Source organism: Diceros bicornis, chromosome 3 (genome assembly GCF_020826845.1).
Source record: "Diceros bicornis minor isolate mBicDic1 chromosome 3, mDicBic1.mat.cur, whole genome shotgun sequence".
NCBI lineage: Eukaryota > Metazoa > Chordata > Mammalia > Perissodactyla > Rhinocerotidae > Diceros > Diceros bicornis.
Window position 1 is genome coordinate 89,539,244 of NC_080742.1, and position 18,610 is coordinate 89,557,853.

Consider the following 18,610-nt stretch of genomic DNA (forward strand, 5'->3'; position numbering starts at 1 on the left):
CAATAAAGTCGAGTTTTCTTCCATAAATAAGCTGCAAGGAACCTATTTTCTAATGCATGGTGACCTAGAATGACATGAGGCTTTGGTCTGGGCTGTGGAGTCATAACACTACATCGAGATTAATAAACACAGAGAGGGCAGTTGGTCTTCGACCTGCAGAAGGAATAGGAGCTTCCCACTCAGATATTTTCCCAGGGCATCATTTCACCTCCTGTATCTCTGAATAGGTCAGTGCATTCTGGGGCAAAGTCACATCAAGCCCGCGATGCCCATGCTTGCCTAAGAAATGGATAATGTTGAGCCTGTATGCCTAGGAGAATGGAGGGGAGGGTGACAGAAATAGGGATTTCCACAGGAGATCCTGACGCGCAGAGAAGTCAATGAATGCACCTTTGGTATCTTGTGTTGGAGGTGCTGTTGACACATCCTAGTGAAAATGCCCAGCAGACAGAAGAGTGATGGGTGGATGAGAAGATAAACTTAGAGATGCAGCGTGAGACCACCGCCTCCAGACAGCACTGGAGCAGGAAGTGAAAACCCATTCATTGGTTTTGTTAAAAAAGGAGCTTATAAATATTTAAATTAGTCACTCAATTATGTTATAATATAAATCATGTGTCCCAGAGGTGATGGGGATTGATAGAGGCAGTGATGTCATTATGAGAAGTGTCTTGTGGGGACAAGGGGCGTCCCTCCTCCTCTGCTCACACTCACATGGGCCCTGACCTGGTGAACCTCCCATTCCTGCCCTGACCCTGCTGCGGGCTCCAGGCTCCTCTGCTGTGTGACCCTTTGTCTCCTGGGGGCAGGTGGGTCATCGGAAAACCAATCAGTTTCTGTGTGTGTGTGTGTGTGTGTGTGTGTGTGTGTGTGATGATTATAATTGTTTCCCTCTTTACTGTTCCCAACTTCTGTCTCCACAGGTCACACAGGTGCTGGAGTCTCCCAGTCCCCCAGGCACAGGATCACAGAGAGGGGCCAGGCTGTAAGTCCTGGGTGTGATCCTATTTCTGATCATGCTCCCCTTTATTGGTACAGACAGACCCTGGAGCAGGGCCTGGAGTTTTTGATTCACTTCTTCAACAAGAATGCAACGGACATGTCAGGGATGCCTAATGATTGGTTCTCTGCTGAGAGGCGTAAGGGTTCCTCCTCCACTCTGAAGATCCAGCCTACGGAGCAAGGGAACTCAGCCCTGTATCTCTGTGCCAGCTACTCAGCCATAGCATGGCATAGTCACCCGCTCTCTGTTCACAAACTTCATACTCCTTCTCCTTGAAGCTCCTAGAGACCCTAAAAGGGTCATTTTTTGCTCTTCATTCCCCAATGAAGAGAAGTAAACTTGGACAAAAGCTGTCCTTTAGGTAGAAAGAGACCATAGATAAACTCCAAAAATATTGTGGCTGTGAATGTTGGTGAATGGAAATAATTACGGCTCATTGGGTTCTAGGAGTCCCAGAGCCAGCTCAACCCTCCAAGGCAAGGACTGAATGTCCTGGACACAAACAGTCTTCTGTAGGACTTTAAGGTCACTGCCTCCATACAAGGCTTAGTTCTGTGCAGTGACAGCAACTCCTCTGCCTTTGGTGTCAGCATTTGGAAAGTTTACCATTTGTAGGTTTTGTTTCTAGAATGGGAGGAAGATTTCACTTTTAAAACATACCAACACACAAGCCTTCCCACTAATACCCAAACTTCGGGTAATTGTCCTAGTAAAAGAAGGAGTTTAAATCTTGGACAGCCACAAATATGACCAATGTCCAAAATCCACATCCTCATACCTTACAACCTGTTTCCCCTTTGTTCTAGTTCTTCTCCAGGCTTCTGCCTCATCCCACTGGTCCTGTGACTCTCCACCTTTCTGTGGATGAAGTTATCTCTACGCTAAAAGTATTGCATTTTTCTTCCCTCCTTTACTTTCCTGCTGTGATTGACCCCTGGCACTTCCCAGGCATCCCAGCCTCAGCCTCTGTTCTTCTGTAGAGGCTCCCTCTTCTCCATTTCAGCAGTACCTGTCAGAAAAGAAGGTGTGAAGAAGCCATTTCTTTGTTGCATTCTATCCTTTGAGAAATTCTTGATAGACAATGAAAAAAATCCTGTTTTCCAACTCTCCTGTGAAAAATATAGAACAACCAGAACTAACGTTACCTCATGAGAGGCAAATGTCTTCATACCAGTTTCATCCCAGTCTCTCTGGATAATGTGCACCTGATTTTTCAAGAGAATTTGCATAAAACACTAAAGTCAATAATTGATACAAAATCTACTGTGTAAGGACGGTTACTTCTTTATAGGCTCAAATGCGATCTCTATATATGTAGCCCAGTGTCTGTTTTGTTTTTTTACTATTTCCTCCTTTCCTTCTATTGTTCCTTCCTTCCTCCTTCTTTCCCTACTTCTTCCCTCCCTCTCTCCCCTCCTTTCTTTGAAAAGCTTCCCATGTGAGCTGTGTGGCACAATGAGGTAGGTACTTAGGACACCAGATGCATAAGACCCACTAGCCCTGTAAATGTCTAGGAGTGCCCCTGGTTAGGATCATACAATTTTAAACTGGACAGAGACTTGGAAATTGTTTATTTCAGCACATTGTTTACTGATGAGAAAATGGGAAGCTATATAAATCATAATACTTAACTGTGTTAATACTGATTATTTTCCTAACTTCCATATAACATGTATTTTATATTTCTGGTCTAGTGTAATCTGTGAATTTCTTTTTGCTCCTTTCAGAATATAAGCATCATGAGAGTGAGAATATTGTCTTACTCATGCTTTGTGCTAAGTAGCCATTCGATGACTGTAAACAATAAAACATGCTGGGAGTGAAACTGAGGATGGAGTTAAAATTTCCCTGGATTAGGGTGAAACTCTCCTTGTACACACAAGGTTAACATGGGAAAGAAAATAACCAAAGATTCTGAGCTTGCCTTGCAAACTAGCAGGAGGACCACTGACAAGAGAGGGACTTGGTGATAGCCCTCTCCTGACTAAGCATCTTGTAGGAACATTGAGAAGCTAAAATGACTGACTGTAAACTTGAGACGTCACTAAAAACCCACTGCATGCAGACATAGAACAGACAGTCACGCTTGTGCAGAGGACTCTTAGAACTTCAGCCGCCAAGGCCACATGCTCCCCCTCCCCTACCTAAAACCCCATATAAAAACCCTTGCTTGTAGCTTTTTGAGGAGTTTGGGATTATAGCATTAGCTGCCTGTCTCCTTGCTCAGTGCTTTGCAATAAAATTCCTATTTTTTTCCACTACACGGGTGTCAGAGATGGGCTTGTTGCACCACAGGTGAGCGAACTAATTTCGAGTTCCGTATCAGAAGTTCCAGGAAGGACAGTAGTCGATTCTCTTTTGTCACTACTGCATCCCTAGTGCTTGTTCCGGGCTCAACAAAAAACAAATGAATCACTGGGGTCTGTCTTTGACAGGGTTTCACCAGTAGTGGACAGTTAGTCTCGTCAAACACGGTGTGGGTGTCCAAGTGTGTGTGTGTGTGTGTGTGTGTGCGTGTGTGTGTGTTGTGTCAAATGCCTCAATGGCAGTTGTGGATCCCTGGTCTTCCACCTGGTCCTTGCTGATTTGAATTTACTAAGGGCTGAGGCCAGGCCCAGGACGGCACTGAGATCCGAGAACTGCCCCTTGCTGACCACTAGGAGGAGCTGTGGCCCAAACAAAACCCTGATGCTGGTGGAGGAGGGGAAGGACTCCTGGAAAGAAAAAGAAGACCTTGCTTCTCAACAGGGGAGATTTAGCAAGGTCTGGAGACACTTTGGGTTGTCACAACTGGGGGTAGGGGGTGCCACTGGCATGTAGTGGGTAGAGGCCAGGGATGCTGCTAAACAGCCTACAGCCCCCACAGCAAAAAATAATCCAGCAGGACGTGTCAAAGGTGCCCAGGTTGAGAAACCATGTGCTAGGCATTGAGATGTAAACTTTGTACTAAAAGGGACGGTGACCTGTAGACAATTCAATGGCAGTAAAATCATCTGCTTACACTCTCCACAACTGCCTTGCTATGATTCACCCCACAACCTCTTTGCTGTCACATGTGACTTCTTATTCCCTAGGAGCCTCCTATCCCCACAGGGCTCTGCCCCTGGGACAGAGTTGAACATCACAGGGAGCGGGACTGCAGTTTATCCCCTTGAGGACTCATCATGCTCCTAGCTAACATCAGTTCATGCAATTTAAGTGGTCTGCAGCTGGTTCTCTGAGGAGATCTCACAGCAATCTCTTGCCCACAACTGATCTCGTCACGGGGCTACTGAGCACAAACCACATTCAAGGGAGACAGGGTGTAAGTGGGATCACCCTGCATTATCCTGAAGAGGAAGCAGAAGTTGCAGAGAAAGAAACTGGCCTGATTCTGAGAGAGGAGTCCGAGGGAGGAATGAGGGAGGTGGCCAGATCCCGGGGGCAGGGAAAGGGGAGGGAGGCACCTGCTGGCACAAGAATGACCCTCAGAGAAAAATTCTTGAGGCAACATGCCCACCCACTCAAATTCTCCCTAGAAATTCCAAACAGGGCTTTGAAAGGATAAAGTTCAGGCCATGAAAAAGGAGGAGAAAGAGTTAGATTAGAGGAGAGCCTGCCAATGGGGAAATCCTTCTAGTCTCTGACATCACAGGCCAAGCACCTGTCATGTCTTTGAAACACTGCAGCCTGGTCTTCTTACCACCCAAGACCAGAATCCTGGGCTAGGGCTTGGCCTGGCCGGCGCTGACTCCACATGGGCTCCAGGCTCCTCTGCTGTGTGGCCCTCTGCCTCCTGGGAGCAGGTGAGTCGTGGGCTCTGGTGCACCATACTGCTTTGAGTCTCTAAGCCTGTTCATCACGCCTCCAGCAACAGGGTACCTCCTGGGACTTGTCTGAATTCTGCTTCTTTCCTTCTCAGGACCCTTGGACACAGCAGTTTCCCAGACTCCAAAATACCTTGTCGTACTGGTGCGAAATAAGATGTCCCTAAAATGTGAACAGAAGCTAAGCCACGATGCTATGTATTGGTATAAGCAGGAATCTAAGCAATCGCTGAAGATGATGTTTATCTACAACAATGAGCAACTTATTCTACATGAAACAGTTCCAAGTCATTTTTCCCCTGAATCTCCTTACAACGTTCATTTAAACCTTCATGTCGACTCCCTGGAGCCAGCCGACTCTGCTGTGTATTTCTGTGCCAGCAGCCAAGACGCAGACCTGCAAAGTCACTGCCTCGCTGTGCACAAATGCCCTGGTCCAGCCAGGAAACTATGGGGACAACATGTTGTCTTGACATGAGTACAGCCATGTTTGGCCGCTCCATTGACCTACAGCCATCAGCACAAAAAGAAATATAAAAGCTGCTTTCTGCCTAGTGGGAACTGGCCCTTCTCCCACGGAGATGGTTGCAATGTGTAAAAATTTCAAGGCCCTTTGAGCACCGCAGCCTGGGACAGACTGGCCACCTGTGCGGGGCTGGGATGATAAGCAGGGTAAACAACGCACGTACACAACTACTGGGCTGGGACGATAGCCGGGGTGCTCAGTGCACATATGCCACTAATAACCATTTGTGCATAGAAACGCTGAATGTTTGCTCTGTAAACTCTATAACTGCTTATATAAACTGCTGAAAACCGAGGCCTGGAGGGAGTTCCACCTATGGAAGGGACGCCTTGCCCAGGACATGTGATTCCCGCCCAGCTGTGTCGATTGACAGGACTCTCCCGGCAGTGGGGAGTGGATGTTGTGAGTAATTGATTTATTGTAAAGTAATTGATCTGATATGCTCTCTTTTCAGTCAACCTGGTGTTTCTCTTTCCAGTTGATTTGTGTCATTTCTCTTCAGTCAATCTGGTGTTTCCCTTTCCGATTGATCTGATGTTTTTCTCTCTTATCCTGTGATCTATTCGAATCTGCTGCTATCTCAGCCGATGTGGATGTTTTCCCTTTCCAGTCGAGCTGGTGTTTTTTTCCCTCTTATTATTTGACCTATTCGGATCTGTTTGCGGACTATCACCTTTACTATCCTCTATACAATAAAATATACCTTCATTCCATTTGTTTGGAGTGGAAAGTTTCTTTTACGTCTCTGATAGAATCCCCAAACCTCTCATGACGTAATTGGTGCTGTGAGCAGGATTCGATTAAGGAGATGCCTTTCCTATTTAAACAAAAGGTAACTGAAGCCAAGGTAGAGGAGATCCCAGGATGGGAGGACCCTCCCTTTTGCACTCTGGCTGGGGAGTGCGCTCGTAGGTCAGGGTTATGTGAATCTTGGGATGTTCGTTTGCAAGATATGAATCATTGGATGTGACCAAAGCTTTGCAGACGGTGGGGAAAAAGAAAGAGAGAGATGATGTTTCTTTTCTGACATGGCGAGGTTGGTGCTTATTGACTGCTTATCGTCAGGCTGTGAAAGATAGGGGTAAAATACAACGGAGAATGTACTCTTGAAAAAGGAAGCTTCAGATTTGAAATCCTGGCTGATGTCACCCAAAATAGGAACTCTTTCCTTGCCATGACTCTGGAATTCTAGTTTTATTTGGCCCCTCTTATGTGACAAATAGAGAGCCTGGATATGTATCCAATAATAATTTGGCAAACCAGCCGGGAGGCTCTTTGCCTGTGGCTTGGCGGCCCTGGGCCAGGTGGGATGTCCTGGGAAACAGTCCAGCAGCTGCCTAGGTGATTTGCCCTAGGGACTGCTCCTAGTGCTTTCCATCTGACCTGGCACCACTGACCCTGGACATGTTTTCTTATGACAGGGAAACAAGCTCTAAAATTATTTGTTTGTTTGTCTGTTTGTTTGTTTTTGCTTACACCGAAAACTCCCTTCCCCTCCATCTGGAGTCCTGTCTCTTTAAGAGGCAATGCTATCCCTACTGGAGTGGGAATAGTTGTAGGACTTTACCCTTTTACCTGGAATCTGTTAGATGCATCTATCTGTTCTATTTGGGATCCCATTTGACTATCTGTTCTACATGTTTGTAATTTGGAAGCAGGGGAAACTCCATCTGTCCCCAAGAAAAGCCCTCTGGGCCACCTCTTGGCTAAATGGGCTATATTCAGCTAGGAGCCCATGTCCAAGAAGAAGATAGTTTTTTCTTGTAACACCACATGCCAACGATATTCCATAGACTCCAGAGAGAAAAAGTGGCCAAAATGAGGCAATTTCAGTTTACCAAAACTGAGGTATTTGCTTATACAATTGGAAAAAGCCAGCTAAAAAGTTAAACAACTAGTGGGAAGCCTATTTTAATCTTTTGAGGTTTTTAAATAAAATCAAAAATACTATACTGCCTCTTTTAAGAAAAAATAATTAAATAATTAAACATGCCAGCAGCCTAAGCTGAATCTGCTGCTCCCCTCCCCTCTCTTGCTGAGCTTCCCCGCTTCAACTCCCCCGGAATTCCTGATCTAAAACTAAGTAAGTGAATATAAGTAAACTTTTAAAATAATTTAAAATTATGATGACTATTCTAAAAAACCTCTATTTCAGATGAGTTCACCTTAAGGGTCACCCTTGAAAGAGAGAATTCAAAACCTCTCACGATGAAATGCAATCTTTAATTAATACACAAAGACTTCTAAAAGACAAAGTTATTTCAAAATGTCTGCCTTTGATTTCTTATCTCAAAAAAGCTAAAAGATGCTTACATTTATTAATAAACATGTTCTATACATGTTAAAAATTTTTCTATAAAAAAGTACACATTTCTAAAAAGTCTATATACAAAAAAAGCAAAATATATATTATCCATAAAAAGATACAAAATATAAAAATATTTTTATTTTATTAAAAAAGATATATTTGTCCTAAAATACTAAAAAAAAAAAAACAAAAGACATAGGACAAATTCTAAATATAAAAAGTAAATGACAAAAGTTTTATAAAAATAAAACCCTGAGGAGTTTTATACATAATCAAGTTGGCTAAAATAGGCTAGTAAAAAATTAGGATTCGACTTTCCCTCTTACGAAGGGAATTTTCTTAAACTTTGGGTCTGCTCTTTATATAGAGATTAAAAGATATATTTTTTAATAAATCTATATAAAAACCAAAACATCTATGTTTTGTTAAAATAATTTCCTATGTTCAAAAAGGCTAAAGTCTCTCTATTAAGGTTTTTCTTTTTGTTTTTTGACTGTTTTAACTCTCTGTTTGCCTTTGACTGTTTCTGTTGTCAACTTGATTAAATAAATAACTAAAAATTACTTCCTAATTGACCAACTATTTTAAAATCTTTTGATATTCTTGATAAACTTTTGCCAAAATTAAAGTCTTTAACTTAAAAAATTATAAAAAGACATGTAATTATGATATCAAAACACAATTGTTACTATATTTCATGTTGATGCTCACAATTCTTTAATTTCTACAAAACAAAAATATAACTCTTATGCTGATCAGCTGGTGCAAAGTCATGCAACGCACAACCCAGGCTTAACAGGATGAGTCTACGAAAAGAGTGGACACTTGGAAAAACAAACTTCATACAGGTGGGCACAACAAAGGGGAATCCTTGTCACCCACGATGATATTGCCACTGCAGTACAACAATGTCAATTATGCCAACAGTTAAATTAACGGGGAGTTCCACACCCCTATCAAGATCATATTCAAAAGGGATTATTTCCCGCCCATACCTGGCAAATAAATTTTATTGGACCATTACCAAATTCTTGTGGATATATTTGTGCCTGCACTGCTGTTGATACATATTCTAGTTATTTATTAGCTATGCCAGCTAAAGTAGCCACCCAACAAAATGCCATAAAATTATTAGATACAATTAAGTTATATTATGAAACACCAAGACAAATTCAGAGTGACAACGGTTCCCACTTTACAGGTAAGTTGATTCAAATTTATACAAAGAAAAATCATATAAAATAAATTTATCATATACCTTATTACCCCAAGCTGCAGGCCTCATAGAACGATTAAATGGATTGCTTAAACAACAATTGAGAAAACTCAGTCATGGCTCATTAAAGGGGGGGCACAAACATCTAAGTACTGCTGCTCTGTCAAGGTTATTACCAGCAAAGATTACAGAAGTGGCAGCCACCACCCATGAGCTTATGACCTTAACCTATTAGCCCTTGACTCAACCTGCTAACCCGCCTTTTCGTGCCACGGCCGAAGCGGCTGGATTGGATTTATCCACTGTTTATTCTATTCAATTGCCCCCTAAGAAGCAATTTGTAGTCCCTACTGGGATAGGGGTACAATTTCCCAAAAACACTTTTTGGTTTGTTAAAAAGATACTCTGGACTAGCGGCAAAAGCTATTGATATACTAGGAGGAGACAATAATCCAAATTACCAAAAAAAAATAAAATTTATATTATATAATGGTAGTGACACAATACTAACTATAGAGTCTGGGAAACAAATAGGACAATTATTGGTACTTCCCCTCCTGACTCCACGTATGTCATAGGGACAACCTCCAACTAAATTAACTAAAAAAAAAATACAAGGATTTGGGATTACAGATAAATAAAAACCTAAAACAAAACTGTGGGTGACACACCCACCCAGTGTGGCTCCCCGTGACACAGAAGTAGTGGCCCAAGGGCCCACTACAACACTCATAGTTATGTATCCAAAAAATAAACAATTATATCATGTTTCTAAAAATTCTGTTTCTTTACATAGATAGATATTCCTGCTATGCTATGCTACAACTCCATGTCTGCTGCAGACCTACACCCCAACAAATGTCTCCATAGGACAACCTTTGACCCTGCACTGTTAGACCAACTGCTCTACACCAATGAGACCTATAACCTGGACTATGAATGGCCGAGAAATTTGGTCTCAAAAACATCAAACAACTTCTCAGTATAAGCCTATCTCTGATCAGTTACACAAAACTAATTATAATTTCTCTATTACCCTGCCTTCTGCTACCCTCCATGATGGGGGCTGGTCTGGACTTCTACAAGCTAATTTATTAGGCCTAGATATTACCTTATCTAATGTTATCTTTGATACTATACATGATTTGCAAGATCAAGTTAATAATATTTCATATTCTAAGGGATTATTTGATTAATTACCTTGGGGTTTAAGTCCTCTATCACAAAATAATTTTGTAATTATTATAGTCATTAAATTTGGGGTTCTCAAATATGCCTTATATACTTGTATACAAAGTTCATTATCTATACATATAATGTCTTATGGTTAATGAAGACGACCACTGCCAAAAATGTCTTGACGTGAGAACAGCCATGTTTGGCCGCTCCATTGACCTACAGCCATCAGCACAAAAAGAAATATAAAAGCTGCTTTCTGCCTGGTGGGAACTGGCCCTTCTCCCACGGAGATGGTTGCAATGTGTAAAAATTTCAAGGCCCTTTGGGCACCGCAGCCTGGGACAGACTGGCCATCTGTGCGGGGCTGGGACGATAAGCAGGGTAAACAACGCACGTACACAACTACTGGGCTGAGACGATAGCCAGGGGACTCACTGCACATATGCCACTAATAACCATTTGTGCATAAAAACACTAAATGCTTGCTCTGTAAACTCTATAACTGCTTATATAAACTACTAAAAACCGAGGCCTGGAGAGAGTTCCACCTATGGAAGGGACGCCTTGCCCAGGACGTATGATTTCCGCCCAGCCATGTCAATTGACAAGACTCTCCCGACAGTGGGACATAAGTATTATAAATAATTGATTTATTATAAAGTAATAGATCTAATATATTCTCTTTTCGGTCAACCTAGTATTTCTCTTTCCGGTTAATTTATGTCATTTCCCTTCAGTCAATCTAATGTTTCCCTTTCCGATCAATCTGATGTTTTTCCCTCTTATCATATGACCAATTCAAGTCTGCTGCTATATCAGCCAATATGGATGTTTTCTCTTTCCAGTCGAGCTGGTGTTTTTTTCCTCTTATTATTTGACCTATTCGGATCTGTTTTGGACTATTGCCTTTACTATCCTCTATATAATAAAATATACCTTCAGTCCATTTGTTTGGAGTGGAAAATTTCTTTTACATCTCCGATCACATCCCCAAACCTCTCATAACACATGTTCACCTGGCCCTGAGGCTCCATTCACTCCTGTGAGACTCCTGACTGGAGTTTCAGTATGTAGTACAGCCTCTCAGTACACCCCATGGGGCAGTTCTAAGTTTTATGCATATAGAATCCTTACAGAATTCTACTTATCAGCGAGAGCAGGGGTTCACAATAAATTCACTAAAGCACTTGGGGCTCCACAAACAAGAAAGGGCCCTGTCCCCTGCACCGAAGATCTTAACTGATGGAAGAAGCCATTCCTTGCTTTTCTCTGCTGTACATAGTGGTACATAGTATACACATCATTAGGATAGAAAACACACTATTCACTAAAAATGTTTGATGAGCACAAGACTAAAGGACGATGCAGCAAAGAAAAAAGTTTCTAAGAACAAAAGGGAATTCAGATTATCAATGAGTTCGCTGCTTAATAGAAAACTTTTTGGAAAAGCATGAAAGTCCATGGCAATAAGTGAACTAGAAAGAAAGGATGGGGAGAAGCATCAGTGGAGGGAGCATGTGCACTGCAGACTCAGTGCCTTCAAGAAGGATGACCAGCATGATTCTTTCCAATTCTGACTGAGCATCATCTTTGAAGCCTCCTGGAGAACAGGCAGTAGCCAGATGAGGGAGGATATTATGACACATGGAAGGGACTTTGTACACAAATCTTTAGGCAATAGCTAGCCATTGGTCCTACCTTAAGTGAGATAACATCATCAAATTAATATTTTCGTACAATAACATTGGTAGCAGTATGGATCATAGGGAGATAGATTTTGGGTGGAATCACAATTAGACTACTAAAGTATTATCCATGAAAGGTTAGAAAAGGGTCTGTGTGGGGCACTGTGGATGGTGTAGCGCAGAGGCTCTGGATTCTGCCGTGTTCTTCTAAAGAGTGTGAGGTTGATTGTGGCGGGTTTGAATGTGGGATTTGCTGGGATCTGTTTCAGTTGTGCCCTCTCTCTTAGGGGGCCCTAGCATGTGGTCATTATTATAGGACATTGCCTTTCGGGGTGTCAGTGGGAATCACGGCACCATGTCTAGTGTCTCTCATTCTAACTGGGTCTGACTGCCAGTGTCTTCCAGCCGAGTGTCTGCTGAAATCTCCGCTCAGCTCTCCAGCCCTCCAGACCCTGTTCTCTGCTCACCTTCTGGAGTCCCACCCTGTGCATATGCATTAGGAGTTGGCCAAGAAAAATGGGAGATTTCCTTACATATATTCTTGGGGCTCTTTTTCAGTTCTCTGTACCCCAAGCCCCAGCTGTCTTGGAATCAGATATGTCTTTTCTCTTTATCTTCAAGCAACATTTGCTATTACTATTTTATATACACAATGTTTATATGAATCTACTTACATGTTTACCTTCCACCTCTTCACTATTCTTACAATTCAGACTGCCCTTAGATTACTTTCCTTCTTCAGGCGCATTTCTAATTCAGATAACTTAAACTCTCATTTCACCAACCACTTGCTGCGGGAAATGCTTTTGTTCTCCGGGTGACCAAGCCTTTCATTTTCACTCACTGTTTGAGGTTTCAGTTTAAATTAATTTTTTTTTAATGCTTGGAATTTTTCCTTAATTTTGGGAGCCAAACAATGCAATAAAATTTATTACTCATATTTTCTTTTTTATTGTTGAAGGGCCGATCAGGTTCTCTTCTTGCACCAGTGGATGTCCATCATAGTAATTTTAATAGTAACAATGCTACCCTTTAACTAAGGTCAATTTTATATTCTTATGTAAGAATGGGATATCTCCAACTGTAATAGATTGGAGGCCCATCACATACATAATCCATTCAGGCAGAGAATATCCGACCTCTTTGCTTAAATTCTAACCCATACACTGTTACACTATTTTGTTTTATGGACCCTGTTGAAAATCTGATAACATTTACTACATTAGAAGCATGCTAATATTTTCCTCCTGATACAGTGCATCCCTGAGTTAAAAAAAAATTTATTTATCATTCTTGACCTAAAGCATGGGTAGCTACCCTCTCTACCCCCAACATAGTGTTATAGAGATTCCAGTTTGGTACTAAATATCTAATGTAATAATAATACATAAAAGATAGATAACAATTGGCAATTAAAGATCATTTCATTTTTGTGTTTATTCATATCTCCAAGTTTTCTAGAATTTTCAATAGTGGCATAACACTATGTTTTGAGAAAAGAGATGCAATTCCAATAACTAAATGGACAAACAAGCATAAACAGGTAGTTACACAGTGAAGTAGAAATGTCTGATGGTTGGTCATCATAGCTGGTCCCAAATGGGAAAGCTCTCTATAGAACTGATGGGCATGGTTTGGTTTCTAACAGTTTAGAAATAGACAGGGCTTTGGAGATCATTTCATGTCAGTTCTCCTGCTGCAACAGTTGAGGAAATAGTGTCACCTATATGAAGTCATTAAACACTGAAATACTGAATACATTTCTTAAACTTCATATAGGACACATTTTATTCTCTAACGTCATCTGTGACTTTGTTAATTGCCCCACCACAAGAGAATTCTGTGGGTGAACATCTTGATGTTTTATAGCTGCTGTGAGCTGTGGCTCACTGAGTGTTTGTTGAATAATTCAAGCTGGCTTAGCTCCACAAGGGCTGTGATAATATCTGGTTTGCTCCTGACTAAGAATTTAGACATACCAATCTCTGTTGAGCAAAAGCTGAATGTCCTTGGTGTGCAGATGAGTGGTTTGTTGCCAAGTCTTTGTGTTGTTTCAGATGCTTCTTTCCTCTTCACACTTCCCTAGAGTTTCATGCCCATCACAGCTGCCCCCAGTCTGTGGACTGAGCGATAGGTCTGGATTGCTGACCCTGGGCTCCTAAGAGGCCATTGATGTGGGAAATGCGCTGCTTTGACCACAAGGAGGAGCTGTGGCTCTCTTGAAACCTCTGAGTCTGGAGGAGGAGTGGGGGTTGGGAGTGAGTGAGGGATGGGAGAGGAAGGAAGTGAGGGCAGTGGGTCTCCATCTTTATATCATTTGGGAACATCAGTTGTAGACATCTCAAAGATACTAAACTAAAATCATTTTCAAATTGAATTCCCTTTGTCTTGCATCATATGCTTTGTGTTTATTCAAAAACAATAAAATAAGCTCAAAATGGAGTCATTTATGTTAAGCCACACATCAGCAGACCAAAATTGGATTACAGTTTTGGCTCACCTAGAAATGGAATCCTAAACCAGGCAATCAGGAATCAGCTGGTCAGCACTAGTGAGGTAATCTGCCTGATAGACTCTTTTGTCCCCTAAAGGAAAGTGACCTTGCTAAACCAACCCACGTTTTGCTAGTGTAACTTCCTCCTTCCTGCTCCCTTCTGCCTATAGAAGTCTTTCACTTTATACAGATCCTCAGACCTCATTTCTATCTGCTAGATTGGATGCTGCCCTATTTATGAATTGATGAATAAAGCCAATAAAGTCTTTAAAATTTACTCAGTTGAGTTTTATCTTTTAACATGTTGTCCTCTTTCAGCAACCTGTTGGCTGTAAGACCAACCAAGCTCTGTACCCTCAACTACAGGAGCAAAGAACGGCTCATCCATTGTATGATCCCCTCAGCACTCTTCTCAGTGTTTGACCCCTGGCTGACATCACAGTCATGCTTTTTTTTTTTTTTTTTTTTGCTAAGGAAGATTTGCCCTGAGCTAACATCCTTTGCCAATCTTCCTCTATTTTATATGTGAGTCACCGCCACAGCATGGCCTTTGGTGAACTATGTAGGTCTGAGCCTGGGAACCAAATCCTGGGACACTGAAGTAGGGCATGCCAAACTTAACCACTAGGCCGTGCGGCCAGCCCCAGTCATGCATTTTTAATTATGGGCACTGGTCTAGAATGGAACCACGACCATCCAGTCTTCCTCCCTCCATGCAGATGGGCAGAGGGGCTCTATCAAGCTTAGACACTGAGGGAAACAATGTGTTGAATGATGTTATCCTGTGTAACAGAGAAGAGGAGGAAGGAGCTCCTTTGAATGGGAAGTGGTCTGTCGCTCAGAAGGGGTCTTGGAAGGGAGGAGAAAAGAGGGAGAATCTATATAATGAGGAAGGCACCTAATAGCAAAAGAGCAGCTCTCAGAGGAATATCCCAGCCTAGTCACTGAAATCCATCTTCTATTAGAATCTATGTAAGGTATTCCAAGGGGAGGAAGAAATATTCCCAGGGCCTGGGGAAACTGTCAGGACAGTGATGTCACAGGCAAATTCACAACCATGGCTAAGGAGACCAGAGCTCAGCCCCCTGCTCAGGGCATCCTAGTTAGACAGGCCACCACAGCCCTGACTCCACCATGGGCTGCAGGCTGCTCTGCTGTGTGGCCCTCTGTCTCCTGGGAACAGGTGAGTCTTGACTTCAAATGGGTTGCCCTTGAACTTCAAGTCATTTTTCCGTGGCAAACTCTTCCTTCTGGACTTTGTCTGAATTTTGTCCCTTTCCTCCAATAGTCCCCATGGACAGTGGAATTACTCAGAACCCAAAACACTTGGTCATGGGAATGAGAAATAAGAAGTGTTTGCAATGTGACCAACATCTGGGATATGATTATATGTACTGGTATAAACAGAGTGCTCAGAAGCCACTAGGACTCATGTTTGTCTACAGCTATAAGAAACTCGCTGAGAACGAGTGTTCCAAGTCGCTTCTTACCTGAATGTCCAGACAGCTCCCTCTTATACCTTCATGTGGATGACCTGGAGCCAGAAGACTCTGCCGTGTATTTCTGTGCCAGCAGCAAAGACACAGCCCTGCAGAGTCACCTTTTCCCTGTGCACAAACCTCCTGGGTCCAGCCAGGAAGCTGTGGGGCAACCAAGTCTCGGTTCAACATTTCCTGTAGGGCCCTAGATAGAAATCTCGGACCATAATACTGCTGTCATTTCACTGGATCACTTCCATGCACAGATGCCAACAGCCTGTGGCCTGGCTTTGTCTTGAACAAGGCTGTGCCTGTGGGTGAAAGTAGGACAGAAATGTTCAAGTTTAAGTTGTTCCAAGCATCTTCCAATTGTCTTGTGCCCCTGGGAAATCTTTCATGAGACGGTTTACACTCTGGCCACAGCAATCCTACAATTCTCTTTCCTGTAGGTACCTTTCTCTGACTTCTTCTTCTGTCCAAGTTAGACCCTGGACCTCAGCCCTGATCCCAGCTCCAAACACAAGCAGACCTTTTTCAAAACACCTCCTTCCCTCACCGAGTGCTCTGTCTGTTCTTCCCACTGAGGACGATAGTCCCCTCATCCAGTTTGGATCACTGTTCGCTGGTTCTCCCTCACTGTTTGTTCGGTGTCCCTGTTCCTCATTGGCTTCTCTTCCACTTGAGCTATAACAGTTTCAGGCTGGATTTGTTTTCCTTCTGTCTCTTTAATTCTAATTCCTGAAGTCTTCAAATCTTGCGTTATAATTAGATTCTGATGCCTGTGGATTGTTGCCCACAACAGGCAGTAAGAAGTGACAGCCTCCTGACATCTCAGAGCAGGACTTTGTACTTGGAGCTGTCTCTGCTGAACTCCATATCTGGCCCCATTGCTCCTTGTAGTGGTCCTCAGTCCTGCACATCCCAGCAGACCCCAAGTGCTAACCAGAGCCCTGTGTCCTGGGGTGGGTGTGCACTGACATAAAGGCTCCCTCCTCTCTCCTCTAGAGGGCATTCTAGGGACAGTGGGTGTTGCCAGAAAGGCTAATGCCTCCATCAGCTCTCTTATGTGGGATCATGTGAGCTCAGCATTCCTCTCTGTTTCTGATGACCAGAAGCCTGACCTAGGAGAGGCCTCATTCTTGCCTTGACCCTGTCATGGATACCTGGTTCCTATATTGGGTGATTTTTAGTCTCCTGGAAGCAGGTGAATCCTTGAGGCTCAGAAAATTCTTATCTCTGACTTACCTAAAGGCAGTTAGTTCAAATCCATTTCCCTATTCAATCTCTGGCTTCTTTCTCCTCCCAAAGGACACACAGAACCTGAAGTTCGCCAGACCCCAAGCCACCAGGTCACAGAGATAGGACAGGAAGTGATCCTGAGTTGTGACCCCATTTCTGGTCACTTATACCTATATTGGTATAGACAAATCCTGGGGCAGAAAGTGGAGTTTCTGATTTCCTTCTACAATCAAAAACTTTCAGAGAAGTCTGAAATATTGAAGGATCGATTCTCAGCTGAAAGGCATGATGGATCATTCTCCACTCTGAAGATCCAGCTCACAGAGCTGGGAGACTCAGCTATTTACCTCTGTGCCAGCAGTGTAACCACAGCCTCTCAAGGACATTTCCAGCCTGTGCACAAACCCTCATGTTTCTGCCTCTTTACAGCTACCAGCACCACTTTCTTGCCCAAGAGAAGGAAGTCTGATTGGGCTTGTTTTTTCAGCTGTCTGCAAATAAACAAATATCTGAAATTAAATTACCAAGGTAAGAAGAATTTCCAGGAGCCATGGGAGTTGCAGAATCTTTACCAACACCACAGGGTATGACTTTGGGCTCCAGAATGGCAGAGTTGTTGCCCAGGAAGTGACCATCGAGTGACCTATACCTTTATTCTCTTTTGTTTATTGGATTTATTTTTGTCTATGTAGCTTAGAAGAAATAAATTTAACTCATAGGATGAAGAGATGATTACTGAGGAAGGACTTTGGTATTTAAATGAGACTATAGAGGATCTCCAACAGTAAATCTTCAGAAGGACATAGAACTCAGCAGAAGGGCCTAAATATCAATGAGTCCTACTCAGCCTGTGGTGAAGGCCAGAAGTACGATGACCCTATAGCCCTGTGGTGATGTTAACCCACATGAGAATAAGCTAAGAGAATAATAAGCGTGGAGTGTGATATTGAGACACCATTTCAAAGCCAACAGACGTTTAGACAAGCAAGAGAATCACCAGATTAAAGCTTGGAAGTGCAGGATCAGAATTCAGCAGTAAAAATCAAGTAGCATCTAGAAGCGGAGAAGGATGGAATTTGCAACCTCAGTTTGACATGGGGCAGCCAGATTAACTTCCTGGGTTTTGAATAAGACCCCAGTGTTCTTAAAGAGTTGGAGCAGGGAACATAGAGCAAAGACTTCAAAAGGAAAAGAATGGATTTCCTCATAATAAGCCAGAATGGGCTCAAGCAATGAATGGGATAAAGAAAAGATTTGAGCAGACCATATCAGTCATAAACAGATGAAACATTCATTTATTCAGTAATTTTCATGCCAACACCACCATCTGCAGAATTATAGAATGACTGATTTAGTGACATGAGTTCCCACACAATTTTGCTACAGACCAAATTATCCCATTTTATAGCTAAGGAAATGAAATAATTTGTTCATGATCATGAGATCCATTTTTCTTTTTTATGTATTGCATCTCTCAGAAGCATCTGACCTTATAGAAGGAAGAAATGACCTATTAAAAGCTTGGCTAAGGTCCCAGCTCAGAGATAACACCTGTGGGGCTGGAGTGATATTCTCTAGGATGTGGTATGCATCGAAACAATGGCTGAAATGTGGGGCTATGTACTCAATACGTGAATCCAGAAGCCAAAGAGTAGAAGAATGATTGGCATTCCTCT

The 18,610-nt window shown here is 42.6% G+C and overlaps 1 pseudogene; it reads left to right on the top strand.

Annotated features, from left to right (window-relative positions):
- Positions 1-15,336: 15,336 nt before the first annotated feature.
- LOC131400197 (T cell receptor beta variable 4-2-like) lies at positions 15,337-15,904 on the top strand (annotated as a pseudogene).
- Positions 15,905-18,610: the final 2,706 nt, after the last annotated feature.